The sequence below is a fragment of the Vanessa cardui genome, chromosome 3 (genome assembly GCF_905220365.1).
Source record: "Vanessa cardui chromosome 3, ilVanCard2.1, whole genome shotgun sequence".
NCBI classification, from domain to species: Eukaryota; Metazoa; Arthropoda; class Insecta; order Lepidoptera; family Nymphalidae; genus Vanessa; species Vanessa cardui.
Window position 1 is genome coordinate 2,841,725 of NC_061125.1, and position 23,399 is coordinate 2,865,123.

The 23,399-nt window shown below is 32.8% G+C and overlaps 1 protein-coding gene and 2 non-coding genes across 4 annotated transcripts in view; 2 read left to right on the top strand and 1 right to left on the bottom strand.

Annotated features, from left to right (window-relative positions):
• LOC124543541 (monocarboxylate transporter 2-like) overlaps positions 1-23,399 on the top strand; it is a 157,724-nt gene that overhangs the window by 55,411 nt on the left and 78,914 nt on the right. The gene's annotated exons all lie outside the window — the stretch shown is intronic.
• Trnag-ucc lies at positions 6,863-6,934 on the top strand. Its single transcript has one exon. It is a non-coding gene; the product is annotated as a tRNA-Gly (tRNA).
• On the bottom strand, positions 9,236-9,307 carry Trnag-ucc. The gene has a single exon. It is a non-coding gene; the product is annotated as a tRNA-Gly (tRNA).

The following is a 23,399-nucleotide window of genomic DNA, read 5'->3' on the forward strand; positions in this document are numbered from 1 at the left end:
ATTCAGTAGAAGTCACTTGTTGATAAATTAACAAGTGACTTTACGGCGTCATTATTTTTCTTGTTCTTGCCGGCTTCGTGGGATAAGCATTTTTATTCGACCTGTTAATTTCGAAGGAACAAAAATGTACCTTTTTACAATTGATATTAAGTGCAAATTACTGTAAAGAATTTAAAATTTATATTAATATTTAATATATTTTATTTATATAAAGATCAAAGCGATAGTTGGTTTGAATCTGGAATGCCTGATTTATGTAACATAGGTTTTAATTGTATCATATATGTATGTGTGTGTAAATGTGTCTGTGTGTGTTTAGTGTATGAATATTAATGCGTACCTTTACTTTTATTTTGCATTTGGTTTCGTGTAAGCCTTAATGTTATCTGGTAAAGATTCTAACAGGAGCCCAGTAATTGCATAACGAAATGCAATCAAGTATTTAAATACGTGAATCTAAATTGTCAATTCGACCGAAAGAGGTTTTACTTGAAAAGTAAAGTCATTGTTTTTATACCTGCTATCGTCAGGATCTCAAAACAATAATGACATTAGTGAAAGTTATCTAAGCTAACGATAAGCTTAATTTCTAAGTCATGTTTTTTCATTGTTCTAGATAGTAAATGTAAATTTAAATGGACTATATTATTGACCCTATAAAACATCAGAATTAACGACTAAAATTAAACCAAGCAAAATATTTCTTTACATAAAATTAATTTGGAAAATACTTGTTTTAATTCAGATTTTGTTTAATAGATGGGATGGCATATAAGCCACTTGATGGTAAGTGTCACTGTAAGAAATGAGGCACCATTTACATTACCCTGAGAACTAAGGTTTTATGTTCCTCGTACCAAACTAACTCTCAGGCATTCACCCTGCAAAAATATAATATGTATATGTATATAGTTTAGTTTAGTGTAGGACGTCCTCAGGCACGGTGGAGTGACGATATACGCAAGGCGGCAGGCAGGAGCTGAATGCGAGTAGCCGGAGAAAGACCACAGTGGCGTGCACTGGGAGAGGCCTATGTCCAGCAGTGGACAAAAATAGGCTGTTGATGATGATGATGATGATATAGTTTATGCTACTTTATTTATTATTACAGCACCACTCCTATTTTGGAGAAGCGAGATGGCCCAGTGGTTAGAACGCGTGCATCTTAACCGATGATTACGGGTTCAAACCCAGGCAAGCACCACTGAATATTCATATGCTTAATTTGTCTTTATAATTCATCTCGTGCTCAGCGGTGAAGGAAAACAGCGTGGTGTAATTTGTTCAAACCCTCTCCTTAATGCAAGAGGAGGCCTTAGCCCAACAGTGGGAAATATACAGGCTGTTACTTTACTTTACTCATATTTTTATGAGCTATCCTAACCTACACCATTGGTTACCTGGCAGAGATCGCTATTTAGCGATAAGGTTGCCAAATTTGTACGCCTCATTTATTTAGACTGGATCCATATTGTATTTACTTATTTTCTCCATGGTGTCCAATAAATTGTAAAGTTAAGTAAAAAATAGTAAAAAGTGTCTGGTAGAACATTAGTGATTATTTTGTGATCTATCATCAAATATAATCCAGGCTACTATAAACATTCACACTTATTTAGACAATTCATATAATCATAGAATTAAACGTCTTACAATTTAGTTAGATAATAAAGAAAATACTTGCCGTTTACGAAATGGGCTTAGGAAATTCCAGAGGAATTAAGTACGAGGAACGGTAAAATAAATAGCATCAAAAAGTAATCAGACAGGGAGGCTCTTAACGGTTGGGAATTTCAGTGTTTTTTTTAATTGTTATTTCCCGTTACCCTTACACACACACCGGATCTAATAAAACAATTGAAACTCGACGATTTATTTTTGTTTCATCCAATTTTGTAATGCGAAAAAAAACTTAACTACCCTAATTTAAAAAACCGTTATTTATCGGTTCAATTAAACACAGGTATTTCATTTTCTGTCACCATTGGCTTAGCCTGATATAGGAAAATAAATCATTGTTTGGATGATCACAGATGAATGGATCAATTATGTAGTAATGAATTAACTCTGAAGATTCCTGTAAATGAGAGGAGGCTGTAGCTCAATGGGCCATTTATAAGCTGTTATTTAACTTTTTTTAACTATTTAAGAACTTGAACATGATCGTATTCTTTATTATTATTTTATAATATAATAAAAATTAAGTAATGTTAAACTGTTATAAAGAGTATTTTGTTTCACAATTTAACTGAGAAGTGTTTCTACTACTAATTTGATTCTTTCATAATGAAACCATTAATTTAGCGAAAAATTATTGTACAATTCAAAATGGCAATGAAAAATTTTACAAGTGATCAAAATTATTACTTAGGACTTAAAATATGTGATCGTTGCTTAAATATATATTTTTTTATAAATGTGATATTTTTACAAATAGTAAATATATCAAAGATCGGTCAGAGAAAACAAACAAATATTCACTCTTAACAATTCATTCAGGACCGGAAACGAGGAAAGCGTTCCGAACTAAAATCGAAGATTTCATCGTCGGGAAAACAGTCCCTCGCTTCGAAATCTAGAATATAACTTTACTTTTCAAATAAAGGAAGTCGTAACACTCTGATGTCATCAAAACACATGTAATAACGTCACTATGTTTACATTCCAGATTTACGATTGATGAGTTCATTGAACTCTATTCTAGATTACTATCCTTTATTCCCTTCAATGAGATCGCCAAGAAGATATTTGCGCAGTACACTGAGCCAAATACCGTGTATGCGTATATAGTTTTTATGATTATTAACATAAAGACTATATTAAGATAAAAGTGTTTATCGTATCTGTAAGTTTATCCAGTGTACGCATTTTGTCCTAATGGCTCCGCTCGTTTCTATTACACGGTGGAGTCGAGGACGACTTAGTACTTTGGGTTAATGTTGTTGACTATTTTTGACAACTGTAATACGAAACTGAGCACGAGAACGAAGAACGCTTATGAGATATTCATTCATTATTTTATTTTTAAATTCCTTGGTTGTAAAAAAGTTTTGATAGTTTATGAACTAATTAAATAAACATTTGATAAAAGGTCAATTAATATTTAAGAGCGGTTTTATGAAAGTCATATAAAATGGTATAGGTAGTGTTATATATAGATCGATAGTCAGTTCGAATTTGAATAAGCAATAATGAGTTTCATATTTCTTATTTTGTGTGCATGATTCATGTTATGCTTGGTGGTAAATATAATGTGCTTGTGTTGATTGAAATTCGAACAGAAAAATCCACCAACTGACAAGTAGATTAACCTAGTGCATTAACGCAATGGATTAACGTTAAATTTTTCCATTAAGAGAAAAGGTCAATAAACGAAGGTAATAAGTTAATGCATATGATACAAATATATTAATAACAAATAAAAAGGATCGAAAAACCTACGTGTCCTAATTATTTTAAAATTACACGATCATGTGAAATCCTGCAAATTGCCCTTAAAACCACCTGTTCTGACCCGAAAGCTCACAGAAAGTAATCCACAAAAGTCGTAAATCACACACTCTCTGCGCTCCGGTGGTCGATAAGAGAAATTATAGCAGCAACGTTTTATTCAATTCGGTCGCCATTAAACTGGTAAAAAAAATGTCTTGCAATTTACTTCTTAAATAACCAACATATTATGCACTCGGAAGTACCTCGTTTTTATTGCCAGCGACATTTATCAGCTACCGGTTTTTGTGAACTTAACATCGGGTGTATTATCGCAGAGTTTATTATTAACAAAACTGTTAGCAATATATCTAAAAAGACTGAATTTCTATTTTGATTTTGAAAATAGAATAAAGTAAAATATAATTGTCTAATCAGATTGTTTGTTTATTTTATTTGAATTTCGAATCGAAGTATTTATTTCGAATTCTAAACGCCTTATTTAAAAGCCTTTGAATATGAAACGATTTCATTAATATAATGAATCGATATAGCTTATCTGATCAAAATTAAATAGAGCAAATATCTTTAAATATAAATAGTCGACTAACTGTAAATTCCGATCTCAGTGTCTGTCTAGTGAAGATAAGCTGTAAGTAATTGACATTACAAGAATGGAATTATTAATGAATAGAACCGAAACATTGTTTATGGAGCCTTTGGCGTTCGACCAAAATTCCTTTGAGGCTCGCATTACGCGGACGTAAATGAACTTTAATGCCCCGACTCAGACAACATTTAAGACGCGATCAATCAATGTTAATTAAAATCTTAAACAATAAGGGCTGTCATTTTTAAGTGTTTTCAGACTTTTTATATAATTAAGATGTTCTTTTATGGGACAAAGATTTCATTAAAGTGACACGCCTATACAAATCGCTGCATATATGATTCAATGCAATCAAAATAATGCATTTTTTGTTGTTTCACAAAAATGTGCCAAAAGGTATTAACCGTTAAATAATAAAATTAAAAAGACATACAAAAATGCTGAATTAAATTCAAGATTATTTGTAAATCACATTGATTTAACGTTTCTTGTCTCAGTAACATTGTGAAAGTAAATTAATAAATATATAAAACATGAATTTTTTTTATATAATTAATCAAAAAAATATTTTATTTTAAACATTAAGCTCACCAAGGTAAATCAAGTAAAATAACTTAAGAAGTATGCGTTCCACCATCACAGACCATGAACAAGATTTTCACACACACATAAACACATAAACTCAGCAGTAATTATATTAAATTTATAGTGTTTACAGAATTAAATAAGAACATCGCCATAATTGCTTAGAGAAAAAAATAAGAAAAAAAATCATAATGTGTCTTTAACATAACTTCTTAATTCTGTCTAATATATATTGTTGTATATATCTTCTTAATGACAAACAAATGATCATCAAAAAAACTTATATTTAAAAATAGTATATAAGGACGAACTCATCATTTAGAATTCTAGGTAAAAGAATTACTAAATGTTCATGGAAATATCGCGTATGTACGAACACAATTGCAGCTATAAAAGTATATTTTGGATAAGTCCCAAAAATATCTCGTAAACTTGTTTCAAGTGAATTCTTGTATAATTTTATCATCGAATTAAATCCACTCACGCGCTGATAAATCAATGAACTGATTGGAAATCTTTATGTGTCATGACGGTGGTGTTAAATCTGCAGTTCCGAAGAACGTTGACTGACGTATATAGTGTTAACTTATGTTAACTTTTAATCGAATATTTAAATAATGAGAATACATTTTTCGTTTAAATTTCAGCTTAATTACATTTAAAATAATAATACGGTTATTTGGAAGCTTGGTTGGAAAGAACGAATACTGTATGTATTTATGTAATTAGTATTAGCGTAGTCTATATAATTAATAATCCTATTTTTGCAATTTATTATGGTAGTTTATTCATAGTATTGTGCTTATAATATTATATTATGGAAGTATTTTATATAACGCACTATTTTATTTGAATCAGAATATCCTTCGACCATAAAAAAAACGTACACGTTAAAATCCGTAATTCATTTTTTTTTGTAAATACATCCTTATTTAGTTCAATGAACTCAACATTAGTAATAAATTCTAATTGTTTTCGGTGACTACGGGCTGTGACAGATGGAATCAGGCATATGAGTGATCCATTGTTTTTTTCATAGGATGTACGAAATCCTACAAATGTAAAATAATATTTATTGTATTAATATGTCGTTCAACCTACGTTGCGAATCATTTTATGAAGGTAAGGTTTATTATTGTTCATGTTTTATTAAAATAATATCTAGACAAATATTATAAATGGGCAAAAAAACTCTGTCGGTCTTCTTGTTGTACTTTCATTGCCAAGCCACTCAAGCGATTTTGATAAAATTTGATGCAAATGACAACAGGCGGTTGGGTCGAACGGACTGAAAAATATACATGAACAATATAATTTCATTATTGATTTTTCAAGGGCCTTTTGGTGAAGAGTCAATGTATAGGAGGTTTGCAGTTCCATTGAAACGGTGCACAAGTGTCTGAAAATGGGTTTTCCTTATTTTCATTGCTAAACTCATATGCACTTTTCTCCCACATGACGGGGGTATTTAGAATTCGCTGAAGGTGAGTGCACTAAAACACTAGCGTTACCAAATTGGTAAACGTCACAGAATCTCTCGTGCATGTAAACATGATGCCCCGCTGACGGACCCAGCTATACAGATGTGGCACAGAGAATACCCCCAGCCGAAGCAATCATGGCAGGTGGAGGAAAAGCACATAGAGCTAAAGCCGCCTCACTCGCTGTCCTCAACCTTCTTCGGAAACATGACTGTTTTTACGAATCCTTTTGATACATAACATAAACATCGCATCACATCTCTTGCGCTATTTGCTGGCCTTAAAATTGACCGCGTCCCATATTCTGTCAGTAAAACATTATTACGTCACGACTGTACAAGTGAACAAAAGAAGTACCGACAGAACAATACAATACTGTAATACTAAAATCATTTTCGTGTAAACACTGTATAAGGTGATATGTTTAAACACAGCTGAATATACAATCGCAAACAATAATTTAAACGCGTAATATAACTTATTATCCCTAAAAGTTATTATTGGAAGTACGTTTTATTAATATAAGTCGTTTTCAAATGCGGCTTTGCCCACGAAAGGAGGGGGGGGGGAGATTAGGTTCTGCCCTGTCTTTTCCTGTACGTGTGACGTGAATGGAAAGTTAGATGATCGGTTGAGTAGTTAAAAAGTAACAAACACGCTCAAGTTCACATTTTTAATTTAATTAATTTACACTTGATCAAATAATAGATTCATGAAACTCAGAACACGTAGTTATTTCTAAACCTTTGAGGTATCTGCGTTGGTGGTGTAATGGTCAGCATAGTTGCCTTCCAAGCAGTTGATCCGGGTTCGATTCCCGGCCAACGCACATTTTTTTATTTCTAGAATTTATATTAATATTTAATTTATAAATCTACGTATGTATGCATGTCATATGATAGATGAAGTAAACCTTACTCAGTAAAGCCTTACTGTTTTAAAACTATCCTTCTTCTTGCTCGTGATATTTCTTATGCTTCTTCAATGTGATTTATACACATATGACTGGTGTTCTCAAACACATGGAGGTTGCCTCACGGCACGCACATAATCGCAAAATGAACAATAAATTTTAAAAAAAACAACAAAGTACACATACAATTTGTTATCTATTCCAAAGAGTTAGTAAAAGACTCAATACAAAATTTACTTCACAACCAAGTATAGATTATAAAATCTTCATCTTAAAACTATATACAAGTACTGACAAAACTGCGCGTTGCAACAAAGTTATACGAAAATAAAATATCGATACAACGAGGGCGCTAGGGGATGAAACCTAAGAATTGGTTGCGGTACTGCAACATTCTCGATTTTAAATACAAACTTTTAATAAGAAAACTTTAAGAAATAAGATTATGACCTCATTCTGTAACAATGTTCCCATAATAAAAATACATTTCCCTGGGTTACCTGTTAAAAATAATCCAGGTAATATTTTTATGAGAAAATCAATAGAAAAATAAAGTTTAGTTTAAATATTTACATTTACGTATAAGTCCTCTTTGGTTCACTATTTTTTTATATAGGTATCTTAGGATGGTCACGAGTTTTAACAATGATATTCTTCCAGATTCATTTATTAACACTATTTTCATATTTATATTATCCACTAATGTGTTTTTCAATACATCCTGTATTTTATATCTAAATTTAGGCTATCATCTTCATTATTTTCAAATTAATAATAGATATCACCAGACATTGCCGCCGCATTCGATTTCTTGACATTCTCTTTCTTTCATGCCAGTATCAGACATTTGGCCAGTATTAATCGTGAAAAATAAAATATTACATTACAACATATTCTAAACATAGTCAATCGACATATTATTAACTTAATTATTCTAATAAATTAAAGTTATACATTGTTTAAAAAAAACTCTAACATATATGTAGGTATAATATATATAAATATCAATGTGGTATAATTGACCACCCGACGGTAAGAAGTTACCTATCTCTAAAGAGAGGCTAAATACCGACACTGTCATAAATAATTATCGAATGATACTCAAAATGTTTCTTATATCTTGTCAATTATTATTTTATATAACATATTTACATTGTATCAGAACGTTTAAAAATTATAAATAAACATTTAAAAAAGCTACTGATATTATAGCTTAAAAATCCAACATATACATTTTATGGATACAGTAATGATTTTCTTTTCATAGTGCCCATTAACATTCCGTTCAAATTTCTATATGTTTTAGATATTACATTTATATTTAATCCTATGTCATATAATCTTGCGTCTTTGTTCTCTGCATGATATTCTAAAATCTTCTCCAAAACGCTCTGGATCTTCTGCTATACGTTTTATGTTACCTTAGCCCAGCAGTAAGTAATTTACAGGCTGTTATTTTATTTCTTAGTCATCATGAAATTTTAGCTCAAAATTTAGCATTGTTATAGCATTCCCTTTTGGAAATTTACAGTTCAAGGAAAGGTTGATGGTGTTATTTGGTTTGAGTGTTACCCGTTCGAAGTCAGGCTGGACAGCTAGTTTATTTAAAGATAATCCAACTCAAGACTAATCTGGTAAAGGACGAAGTTGAAAACTTTCTTAATTAAGAAAACCAACATCCGGAAAGGAGACATTAATAGCGTTTACTTTTATGAAAATTAAAGGCACTCAAAATGTTATGAGGAAATAGCGCCACGATCACGCAAATGATATAAAAACATTTACGTCAGAAAGGCAAACGGACGTTGCGCAAAGACTCGACCTTGAAAACTTATCACAGAAGATTCACTGTAAAATCCTTAAATTAGTAAACAAATGTCATCTATATGTTGTTCAATTATAAAATTCTAAGTTATTTCTTATAATATTGACCCATAAAAAATGACGTTTAGTATTGTACCAGTATCAATGATAATTTAAAAAAACATTTATATGCAAAATAAATACGGAGCTGGAAATCCAATTGAGGTTTTAATATAAAACATGTCACATTAAGTTTTTGACAAATTTTAAGTAATCTCCATACAAGGCACCTTTTTGTTTAATTTTGTATTTATACCCATGCTTAACAATAATTTAAATAAATTTCAGATAAGAAATACATTTTTAAGACAATTATTTCGATTACATTTTAAATTTAAAAGTATGTAAAAAGTGTGCGTTGGCCGGGAATCGAACCCGGATCAACTGCTTGGAAGGCAACTATGCTGACCATTACACCACCAACGCAGATAGCGTAATGGGTGAGAAACTACAATGCTTTCTAAGTATTAGAAATCAAGTATTTAATCAAGTGTAAATTATACAAAAGCAATACAAACATGATTTATGCTTGCGCAACTAAATCGTGATGTTATTAACATTCTATTTTTAAATAATCGTACAACACTAATAACACAAGCGATACCACACACACAAACACAATCGTATCAAAAGAAAAGCAAAAAATATTGACTTCGAAACTCAAGCCAAAAAAAATGCAGATTTATTTATAAACCGTAACACCGAGATCGGATAAGACGCGATAATGTCTTAATGGCTTTCAAGCTGACTACTGGTCGTATTAAAGCAAATGTCAAAATCACAATCACTCAAACGCCGAGTGAATTAAATGCGCTCCATTTATCCTATTCTTTGTTTGACAATAGGTTTGCTGCCATTTCTGCAACAACTAGCACATTTACTTTTGCTGCGACTTATCAATGGTTTACCGTTGTTTTGACTGATGATTGAATGGAATTGATTGATGAATGTAATATAGAGCAGAATCGTTTGTGACTTCGCAAATATCAAGATGTGTAGAACAAGGGTATACCTAAGATCATGGAACAACTAGTAGTCATGTTACTAATTTGATACATACGTCATATAACCATTGTTTCCTCTTAAGGTATTTAGGTACTAAATCTAAAAACGGTCATTATAATAATATTTTATGCGAACATAATCATTATACTCTTGCATAGTTTTTGTAATTTATCTTATCATTTTGCCTTTTGGACTATTTATTTATTTATTTTTTATTTATTTTATTTTATGGTATAGGTTGGCGGACGAGCATATGGGCCACCTGATGGTAAGTGGTCACCATCACCCATAGACAATGAAGCTGTGAGAAATATTAACTATTCCTTACATCGTAATGTGCCACCAAACTTGGGAACTAAGATGTTATGTCCCTTGTGCCTGTAGTTACACTGGCTCACTCACCGTTCAAACCGGAACACAACAATACTGAGTACTGTTATTTGGCGGTTGAATAACTGATGAGTGGGTGGTACCTACCCAGACGGGCTTGCACAAAGTCCTACCACCAAGTATATTTTGGACATAGTCCCTTTCTAACAACAATGTACCTATTTTTTGTTTACATGTCCAAATCAGTTATTTTCCATGTCGGTATATGAATATACTTTAAAACTGTGCTCATTAACTACTTGGTTGAATACTACTCACGACTGAACGTCAAGTCTGATAGAAATGACGTAAGATCATAAATCGTGTATACGCCTAAGAGTCGAAATACCATACAAAAAACAAATTGAAAATATTCATACTTAGTGAACTGAACAGTAGCTCCATTAAGTAGACTTAATTTCTTGACTGATTATAAAAATCTGCTACAATAGAATCCTTTAATTTTGTCATATCATGTTATATTTGGCTCAGTACAAATTTTTGTTACCATATGTTAAATTCGCCTAGTCCTTCTCGGTATTTTTAACTTGGTGTTGATCTTTATGCTGTGGAGGTAAAATTAGCTCTTCAAATTTATTATTGTGTTCTGGATGAAAATATGTGTGAGCCAGTGTAGGCACGAGCAACATACTTAACACCTTAGCTTCCAAAGCTGGCGTCCGTGTAAAGAATAGTTTTCCTACAGCACCAATGTTCATTGATGGTGATAGCCAAGTGTCTTCTAATTAAATATATCTCATTATTAAAGAAATATACATTAAATTCAATATTAAAAAAAAGTATTAGACAGATTTTAATTTCCGGCTTTACCTCTGTTTAAATGACTTTCCTGGTGGTTTGCTCACGCTATTTTCTTTAGATGGAACTCTATTACACATTACTAGAACCACAAGACTGCGTGAATATGCTTTCAGACAAATACGCTGATGGTATCCGGGGCTAGAGTGATAGATCATTGTTATTCAATGCATGTCCGTTTCTCATGCCAGTAGTACTTTCATTCTTGAGCACTATAGTTTTTTGTTCAGCAGATTAATTCAAGTTCTTAAGAATTAATCCGAGTGATGTCAATCTTGTAAAGATAATCCAAATAAAAGAATAAATGTGTCTGTTTACTGCAATAATAAGTACATATACTCAAAGGGTTCCTTGCGGTATAAAATTATGGTATTAAAATTCCAGTAGTAACAAGAAATTTATAATTTATTTACAGTAAAATTCACAAATGTGATGTGATAATTATGTGAGAATCAAATTTGCGTTTTCCAGTTAAAATGTGAAAAGTTTGAAATCAATTACTTAGTCTCTTAGTAGATTTTTGTTGCTTAGTTTTTTTCGATAAAACATTAATAGGAATGCCCTCTGATATCTCGGGCCCGCTACGCCTGAGCCCACAAGCCAATCAGCCGTCTGAGAGCCACAATAGTGTGCACAAGCGATCTCATGACGTCACGAAGTGGGTACCGGTAATTTTTAGTGGATATTCCGTGTAGTCCAATCCCATGTACAAACTGCCTAAAAAGATTTGCCAGCGCCAATATAACAAATACGTCACGGATTATGATGCCTGAACCACAAGTTTTGTCCACTCTTTTGATGTTTTTTCCAGTGTGAGAGTGTAAGTTTGCTTCATACCAAATTTCATCTAATTTGGTTCCATAACTTGGTAGTGAAACAGTGACAGGCAGACAGGCAGAGTTACATTTATAATATTTGTATAAACAACTACAACAACAGCCTGTAAATTCCCACTGCTGGGCTAAAGGCCTCCTCTCCCTTTGAGGAGAAGGTTTGGAACATATTCCACCACGCTGTTCCAATGCGGGTTGGTGGAATACACATGTGGTAGAATTTCAATGAAATTTGTCACGTGCAGGTTTCCTCACGATGTTTTCCTTCACCGCTGAGCACGAGATGAATTATAAAGACAAATTAAGCACATGAATCAGCGGTGCTTGCCTGGGTTTGAACCCGCAAACCCGCGTTCTAACCACTGGGCCATCTCGACTCAATATTCTCTGAGTCGAGAATATTTGTATAAATTAAATCAAAATACACGGGTAATCGTTGAAAAAAGCAACGCAGCGTTATTTTTTCGGAGATAAAAATATTTACACAGGTTTACCAGTTTTTATCGCGCTTACTCTTCGTTAAATGTAATCAATCTTGACGTTCGTAACACGTTCACGGTTGTTGGATTAGTGGTACCCGGTTATTATTCGAGACGTATGAATATACATAATAATTATGATGTATTTTTTATGAGTACAGCACAACGAGTCAGCGGGCGGTAATTATCACTATAATCATGTAAAAGTCAAGAATCGAACTTTGAATAATGAAATATTTTTATTGCCAATATACATAACTGTATTGCATTATTATTCTACTAGTTTCTCACGGATATCGATTCGGTTTTCATAAAGTCATAAATAGCCACTTATTTACTAATAGTAGGCTTATTTAAGTGGCTAGCTTATGCCAATCATGATTATCCTCCTGCCCTTATCCTAATTTTATTTGGAGACGGCGCAGCATATCTTCTCCTTCTATACTTCTCTGTACTCTGTCAGATGTCATCTCACAAGTAACAATCTTTCTAAACATATCTTCTTTCACACAATCCATCCTCCAAGTCGTCCTCTACCTCTTTATCCATCTACATCTATGCTCAAGACCCTCCTTACAACATGGTTCTCTTTCCTCCTGAAGACCATGTTGTGAGGAAGGTTTTGAAAAAGAAGGTCTTCCATCTGAGGACTCCAAATATATACACAAACAAGTAGTGTAAACTCGTATATTTTAATAAGTATTTTGTATGCTATAATATGCCCTATGCCACTAGACTAGTATCAATCTTGAGACTAACTCTTGCAGAAATCGGCAAAGAAGATAGTATGAACTTTATTTTCAATTTAAAATGAAACGTAAATTATAAAGATAATGTATAACATATGACAGAGTTACGAAAGTCAGCATACTATAATAGTAAATTAAATTTATATTAATAATATTAACAAAAGCTTTACAGTATAATTAATGTGTGTCTTATTTCGAGCAAAAACTCCAAAATCGTTTCGACGAAATTTAATTTTGTCCACCGTTAGGTGAACATTGCAACAGAAAACTTTTTATTGGTCGTCAAAGCGCTCACGAAAAATATAACGCTTCGAACGTTACCTTACGTTAATTAAATTTCGAACAAATACATATTTTCATGAAGAAAACGAAATTAATATTTTTATATATTCGAAAACTCCATTAAACGTTTTGATAAAAAAATTGATACAATAACTATACTTCATAAATCTCAGGTAGTATTACGTATAGGCGTCTGTTTATAGAATTTTAAATTAAAATTTTACTTGGTGGTAGGGCTTTGTGCAAGCCCGTCTGGGTAGGTACCACCCTCTCATCAGATATTCTACCGCCGAATAACAGTATTCAGTATTGTTGTGTTCTGGTCTGAACGGTGAGTGAGCCAGTGTAACTACAGGCACAAGGGACATAGCATCTTAGTGCCCAAGGTTGGTGACACATTGACGATGTAAGGAATAGTTAATATTTCTTACAGCGTCATTGTCTGTGGGTGATGGTGACCACTTACCATCAGGTGGCCCATAAGCTCGTCCGCCGACCTATACCATAAAAATAAAAAAAATAAAATGCTTGCTTCGAAAATTATCTTATATAATATAAAATTAAGGGAATGACGAATGAAACATCCATGAAGAGGATCACAAAACAATGTCGCATTACTAAAAGCAAATGCTTGAATTCCGAGAACGAAATACTGGTTTTGATAAATCTCTACAGTTCGAGGTTTATAAATAAAAAATAATTGTTTTTGAAATGTCTTATTATCAATATAGTTACGTACAACGTACTACTCGACGCCTCGAACCGTAACCCTGACCAAAACAAACTTTTATATGACGAGTATTAAAAACTGGATATTTTTTTGACCTTTGATAAATACTTTTTGCTACTTAGTCTAAAACACTGATGCAATGTTGCATGTTTATCATATTTTTACGGGAGATACTTGTATAAGCATTCTTTGTGAAACAACAGACATAAGGAATATAACACCTTGGATCCTATCATTAATGGAAAATTTGGTCTAGTATGAAAAATAATATTTTACAGCAACAATTACTATCTATCTAAGATAAGAACTTACCAAGAAATAGCCCATTTGCTTATTATGTAAAAAAGGAAATTTAAAAATAATGTGTCAACTCTACGGATGATGCCACGGACAGTTGTTATGAGTTTGACATCAAAGGATCTCAAACGAAACATACTTTCGTAATTCTGGTAGACTTTATCTTAACATATAAATATTCTCTTCCACATTAAATTATGAGGCTTTCAAAAATTGACATTCCCTGGAAAGACGTGCTGTATTAAAAAGACTATGTAATTGTGTTCCATTAGGTATAACAGGCGTCAAGTATTTTAGGTCATATGAAATACTAATTATGATTCTTTCCTCGCGTTGAAAATATGAATATATAACTAAAATGTTTCATTTTTGTAAGACCTTTTTGTTTACAACTTTTATTTCCAATTAAAAAAAAGCCTATATCCTGTCTTGAGCTCGAGACTATTTGTGTACCAAATTATGTTTCAAATTTTATATCTAATCAAATATCAGAAATACAAAAAGTACTCAAAAGTAAAACTAATAAATTTTCATTTAAAACGAATCATAATGCTAAAGTACTAATAACTCAATTTGTGAATTGCAAGAAATAAATCAGGAATGCAGCCCACGCGCCAAAACATCTGTTAAAATAAAAGAAGTCCATGATATTTCGATAACGCACTCACTTCACGTTCGTTTCGTTTTAAGGCACACGTATTCCGTAATAAGATTAATCGAGTTCAGTCGTATGCATCGACAGTGTATATCGAAGTGAAATATGAAAAAGTTGTAAGCAATCTGTGTATCGAATAAAAAATACAAACACGACTCCCCGAGACTATTTATTAAGTAGTGTTGCAATGCTCGTAAACATGACATAAATCTTGAATTGCCCCTTTGTGCGGGAAAAAATAGCAAATCTACCCCCATAAGTCACGATCGTGCAGCCCCGGCATATTACCGAAGTTATGGCAGTGCAGGAAAACAGAATCAATTCTCTGGAGGGTGACTTATTCAGCGTCAATCTTTCAACGAAAATCGCCGGTAAATGAAAGTCTAAGTACGCAGACATCGCGTTTATTAACAACAACAACAACAGCCTGTAAATTCCCACTGCTGGGCTAAAGGCCTCCTCTCCCTATGAGGAGAAGGTTTGGAACATATTCCACCACGCCGTTCTAATGCGGGTTGGTGGAATACACATGTGGCAGAATTTCTATGAATTTGTCACATGCAGGTTTCCTCACGATGTTTTCCTTCACCGCTGAGCACGAGATGAATTATAAAGACAAATTAAGCACATGAATCAGCGGTGCTTGCCTGGATTTGAACCCGTAATCATCGGTTAAGATGTACGCGTTCTAACCACTGGGCCATCTCGACTCATCGTTTATTAAAAACTCGCACATTATTCCAGTTTTAATAAGTACACCGATATTTTCATTAGGCTCGTTAAGAGAACAAGATATTATCGTATCGCTTTTAATTAAGATTGTGATAACAAGAATATTTAACTTTTTTATTGAATATATAAAAAGGTAGAGATTTTTATATTACACACCTAATTATAAATGATATGTGTTCGTGTCAATTTGTGATTATATCTTTTTTGTAAATATAACACGACAAAATTCGAGAGATTGGCTACGGTTAATAAAATCGTGACATTTAACTAATCCGCAACTGGAAGTAATGTTCTAGTTGTACAAACTGCAAGCGGAAGGAGACAAAAGTCGTTGCCACGCTGATATTAATGGCGCTCCTTGCACTTAGTTGCTCATGGAAGAAGTCAAGTGTAAGTTTGGTATATGAACACAAACTCCGTACACAACTAACATTTTATAAGTCAAAATATTATTTCAACTAGGCTCCAATACTTTTAAGTCTTCATGATTTGTAGGGTTTTTAATATTAAGCTACTAATTCGGAATGTACTTCTACCAAGACGAAATAGGTAGTAAATTAGTACAATTTTTTCTTGTACTACTTCACTTTATTCTTTATTGTGCATCACAGAGAGGAATTAAAATAAATACTATATATAAAATTTGCGTACAATTATGCCGACCTTATCGCTACATAGCGATCTCTTCCAGACAGCCAAGGGTGTAGTATAGGACTGCTCATAGAATATGATGTGGGTGGTGCTGTAATAATAAAAAAATAACATGAATTTATTACTAAAACTATAAAACAAATGTAAATGTTTATAATACGTATACGTACGTACGTTCTTAAAGGTCTTTCTTTGAGGTTTTCCCAATACGCTATAACATGGGAGTTATCAAACATCGGGTACGCGGGTTCAGTCTAAGCTTGCAACCCACCAACCTCTTACGTTCCTGGAGCCATGAGGAATGGTGAACACTCATCTTATCAAGTGGATCTTCGTTTGCCACCTATGGCTATAAAAAGGCATAAGATTTATATAATTAATAAATTATTATAAAATATCTATCCAGCATTATTCAGAAAACGTCAGATATTGTCACTTTATCTACAGCATACATTTATGAATAGGTTTAACAGTGTTTTACGGTATTACATCTGAATCAAAATTATTGTCAGTGACTAACAGTAAGACGGCTTGGCTCCGTTCTGAATTAAACTGTTTTTCTGTAAAATGTAGCACACGGAAAAGTGATATATGTAATGTTAGTTCTGAGAACCAAATTAAAAGCAAAAATTTTAAAATTATCTTTTCTCGGCAAGTGATACTAACAAGAAAAATTGTAACAATATATTTTTTACTCAGAGTATCTGTAAATGTCCCACTGTTGCGCTTAGGCATCCTCTGTCATATTTGGCAAAAAGTTTGAAAAATATTCCACCACACCGCTACAATGCGGGTTGGTGGATACAGGATAAATTTCCATAAACGTTATCTCCAAAACTCTCAGGACGCCGCGTTCGATCTTTATAAATATTTTGACAGATGTCACATACAAACTCCAACGAAACATGGTAGTTGATCATGTAGGTTTAAATGGTAATAATCAATTGATTCTAGTAATAGTATTAAGATATAAAAGTAACTCTATATGATACATAGAATATACTCTATATATAAGTCTATCTGTGTTACGCATTCACGACCAAACCGACGATTGACGTCCCTAAGGAAGGACATATCTAACTCCTTACGACCAACCTCTAAAACAACTACTAATTTTAATGATAAAGAAACAACAACAACAGCCTGTAAATTCCCACTGCTGGGCTTAAGGCCTCCTCTCCCTTTGTGGAGAAGGTTTGGAACATATTCCACCACGCTGTTCCAATGCGGGCTGGTGGAATACACATGTGGCAGAATTTCTATGAAATTTATCACATGCAGGTTTACTCACGGTATTTTACTTCACCGCTGAGCACGAGATGAATTATAAAGATAAATTAAGCACATGAAACAGCGGTACTTGCCTAGGTTTGAACCCGCAATCATCGGTTAAGATGCACGCGTTCTAACCACTGGGCCATCTCGACTCGATAAAGAAAATCCGTATGAAAATTATTTATGAATCCCTTTATTATTTTATTTGTACCACAACGTAAACGCAATATGAGACAATTGCGCTAAAGAGGAAATAAATAAAGCAATTTCTTTTAAACAACAGTAAGCTTACAGACTTATATAAGTTTTTAATTCTGTGTGTACAACATTGGCAAAATATCAATTCTAGTAATGCCTGCCTTTCTATGACGTACAAGCTCATCAATCATTCGAAACACTATTGACAAATTATTCTGAAAGCTATTGTAAAGATATATATGTATTAATCTCTCTTAATTCTTCTCGTTGTGAGAGAAGTTTTATCGTATATTTAAACATGTATATGTAATTTATACATGTGTTGGTATGTAAGTAGGATAGACGGTGTGTTGAAGTTTATGTTTACAAAATAATTACTTTTTTCGTCGCCAATAGATGGCGATAGTAGGTCTTTAAATTAAAGGTTCAATTCTCAGACTTCTGTAATATTCATTAAGTGGGTTCGAATCCGCCCAGTGACGCTATAGAGGCCTCTGGGTTCTCTTTACGGCGGCGACGGCGTCCTCATCTGAGTACCGGCCTCGAAAGAGTGCTTCTTTTTCATATGGACGCGCGTATTCTGAGCCTTTAACGGAGTTCTTAACAGGTTTGAGTATTTTAACTCGCCTCCTTTTCTAGATGGCACCTTAGAAAACAATTGGGCCAGCTTGCTTATTTCGAAAAAAATGGTTTCTTAGATCATTATATAACACAGTATTCAGAGTAATATTTAATTTACATTAAGATCGTTTTCTGATAAAAAATCCAATATTTACGTTCCCTAAACATTCAATAGATACTGTTACATAAACATTGATTTTGGCATAACAGTTACGTGTAAGAAACGCTTCACGTATTTCCACATTCCTGTGTAAGAAAAACACGTAAACAAGCTATAATAAAATGTACTTGAACTTGCAAGTTCAATGAACGCGCTATAAATAAAATGTGATTATATACGAATCAAGTACAATATAATGAGCCGTGATGGCCCAGTGGTTAGAACACGTGCATCTTAACCAATGTTTTCGGGTTCAAACCCAGACAAGCACCACAATATATATGTGCTTAATTTGTGTTTATAATTCATTGCGTGCTCGGCGCTGAAGGAAAACATCGTGAGGAAACCTGCTTGTGTCTAATTTCATTGAAATTCTGCCACATGTGCATTCCACCAACCCACATTGGAGCAGCGTGGTGGAATATGTTCCAAGCCCTCTCCTTAATGGGAGAGGAGGCCATTAGCCCAGCAGTGGGAAATTTACAGGCTGTTGCTTTGCTTTGCAATATAATATTGTCAGATGATTTTATTAGATAAAAAGAAATGTTAAAACGAATTAAAAAGTATAAAAACAAAAATAAAGAATATACTATATATGTATATATTAATAGTACGAGTATGTATGTATGTATGTTCGAGTGTAGTTAATGGTCCGATATTTGAAGAACACCTGAACCGAAAGGAAGATTGCGTATTCAAACAAACACTACTGAATTTTCATATACTAACAAATAAATTAAATAATTGTTATTTTTTATGGTATAGGTTGGCGGGGGAGCATATGGGCCACCTGATGGTAAATGGTCACCATCAACCATAGACAATGACGCTGTAATAAATATGAACTATGTACCACCTACCTTGGGAATAAAGATGTTTCTTTTTTTTGCTTTATTAGTTTTAAAATGGCGTAACTGCATTTTTAAGTTTTTTCTTTTATATGTTAAACTAAACATAAATACTTTACTTGGTATACTACAAGGGCTTTGTGCAAGCCCGTCTGGATAGGTAACATCCACTCATCAGTAATTCTACCGCTAAATAATAGTACTCAGTATTGTTTTGTTCCGGTTTGAAGGGTGAGTCAGCCAGTGTAACTGCAGGCACATGGAACATAACATCTTAGTTCCCAAGGTTGGAGGCACATTGACGAAGCAAGGAATAGTTAATATTTCTTACAGCGTCATTGTCTACGGGTGATGGTGACCACTCACCGTCAGGTGGCCCATATGCTCGCCCACCAACCTATACCATAAAAAAAACATCCAAGACACAAAGGAACATGAAAACGGAGGAATCAGATCTTGAACTAAGTATAAAAAGGATAGTTATCATTTGTTTTACAAAATAATAACTTTAATATTTGAATCTAATTTTAGGATGATATTGGTGGACATTAAAAATATATGCACGTATTTATTGCTAGTACAAACCTTAAATTTAATTGTCAGTGAATTTTATAATAAAGAGAAATTAAACGAATCGAATTTGATTGGTTCATTTTAAATTATCCAGACGCGCGCGACAAATATATCTTTATTGTTATTACCCTAATGAAATTTCACGGATCGCCCGGCAAATAATGTGACTGTAGCACTCCAATATCATTGAGAAACTAGACTTAGGTATTATAAAGTCTTACTAAAATAACGATTCATAATTAATGAGGTTTTAATAATGAAATTGATCTTTAATACAAAGTTAATTACTTATCATTACAACGACCTTTACAAGTGAAATATTCCTCAGTAAAGGCTGGACTTACAGGATAATTGTTAACCAAATTAACAATTAAATAAAATCTAATATATTGCCGAATTAAAACCAAATTTCGAACGTTTAAACTCAATATGGTATGAAGTCAGATACGGTTTAAATGTTATTAATCAATTCTCTTACTCAACACAGAAATCAATGTTATTTTTTAAAATATAAGTTTTCTTGTATCAAGTGAAATTTATTGAACTACAAATATGATCAAACGAATAAATTAATTGCGAGTTTTATAATGTCGGTTAGATGTCGGTCAATTCTGGGCCATTGACCTCAAATAAGATATTATATATAAATAAGATACTTTTATACGATTCATTCACTGTTTATATTATTGCCAATACGAGTGACAATTTGATCATTAATTTACCATTCTATTTATATAAATATCATTCATTTCGACGGTGTTTTCGGTATAGCAAGTCTCAGTCTTTTAAGAATTTCACAGTAGCTGTTTAAGTATGGCAGACAGTGTTAGCGCTCTCATGTCTCGGAAAGCACGTGATCTGTCGGTCGGTAGGTTGTTGTCGGTAAATATTATGTCGGCCAATAATGTTATGATACAATGTATGTATTTTTATGTAGACCCTTTCGAAGTCAGGACCCGATAACTAGTCATTGTTTAAAACAGTAATTATCAAATTAATTTTCATTAAACCCAACCTAACCTAATTAAATGTAATATGTAATATATACAATACTATTATAACACAACGTTATAATGATTAATTATAAAACATTCCTTAAAATTATTAATAAACATATGACGTTTCGTTAACGCGAATAAATTCATGATCACGGCAAATCGTTGTCAATAAATTCGCGTGCTCACTTAATTTGTGCATCGTAAATAATGCAGAAATACGCACCGCGGGACACACTTGCAACTTTTTATCGCCCGAATCTCCGCCGGCCGTCTTCATTTCTCTGACATTTTTGATTTATTACGCGATACAGCGTGTTTACATTCATGCACACATTAGTTCGTTCATTTTATTAATTGCATGTTTCCTCGGATAACGTTGTGAAAGTAGTTTTAAATAAACATGTGCTTTTACTTGTTTAAGCCTCAATTAAATTTAAGTTCGGAAATTAATAATTATAAAGAATAATTTATTAACAGGTGGTGCTTAAGAAAGTAATTAATTTTGATTTATCGTCTTATTTGTACGTTAACTTATACTTGATTATCATTTTAAGTACAGTAACGTAATAGTTAAATAAAAAAATAAATGTCATTTGGGATGAGATCACATCTGAAATATTTCGTAAGTGTTAATTAGATAACAATGGATTTTTGATAATCTTATAAAATCGCTTAAGATAATTTTAAGATATAATCACAAATTAAAGAATAAAGAAGGTTTTATTTCATTTATAAAAATAAAAGAATGATAAGCGTAGATGAAATTAGTGCCGGTTTTAGGTGAGGGCAGCTAGGGCTTTAGCCTCGGACCCTTAGGGGCCTCATGTACATAATATGACAATAAAAAACAACCGTTCTCTCAAAGAGAAAAACTGTTCCCTTTTTAAATTAATCTAAATATGATTTCTGACAGTTGTTTTAAGTTAAGAACATAAAATAAAAACGATTAGGTCGTTGGACTTCCGCTTTGAACGAAGTTGCTTCCGTTGAATATTATGGATTGATTAACAGAAACAATAAAATAAATTAACAGCGTTTGAAAATAATTAAATGACACTCACAAAAGTGTTATTAAAAATTCCGTATGATTATTTTCATAGTATATATTGGCGGATGAAAATATGGGCCACCTGATGGTAAGTGGTCACCACCAGACAGACAACAGCGCTGTAAGAAGTACTAACTATTTCTCACAACAGCAATCTTGGAAACTAAAATGTTATGTCCCTTATGCCTATAGTTACACTGACTCACTTACCCTTCAAACTGGAACACAAGAACAATGAGTCTGTAGTTTGATCGGATATCTGATGAGTGAGTGATACCTAACCAGACAATTAAAAAGAATTAAAACAATAACAAAAATACATTTAAATAATATGAGACAGCCTTATAACATCTAATGAGAAAGAGGGGGAAATTTCGCTCGGAGGGGGCAAGATGCTTTTAGCTTACGTGGCGACTCTACTTCTTTTCCCCTTATACTTTAATCCAGTGCTGTTCGAATGAACAATCAAAGTATAATGAAAAGATTTATTCTATCTTAATAAGACACTCCGTGTATCTCAGCTTCATGTTTATACATGAGTTAATTAACAGGATATTTCGTATATTGTTCTCGTTGTAACAATGGCGAGTGTGTCGCAATTACATTCGTCAGAGTTCCAACACTCGTCTCTCGTAGACGATAATCTGGAATGAGACGATTCTTGGAATCCAAGCACTGAAATAACGTGATAATAAAAATTAAATAAAGAACTCTCGTCTGGAATTATAACTAGATGAAAGATTTGCAGTTAGCCGTTTCGCTGATCTTATTTATCCTAGTAATGTTATAATTGCGAAAGTTTGTGAAAGTGGATGTATGATTGTTACTCTTTCACGAAAAAACTACTTAACAGATTTGGATGAAATTTTACAGTAATATAGGTTATACATCAAAATAACACATAGGCTACAATTTATAATGATTTTATCTAATTTGGTAATAATATAACGATACATATCAAGTACCCGTGTGGTGCCGGGACAATAGCTAGTAATACATATATTATTCTGCCTATTAAATGATCGTCATAAATGTATCTAAATGTATGTCAATTCACTACAATTACAGTTTTAACATGTATATTTAATTCAGTCGGGTGTGATCGGATTTCAGCGTCACACAGTCTGATACATCATAGAGACTTAGGCTTTATATTTTCGCAGGCATAGACATATAATTGACATGATTTGTTAATC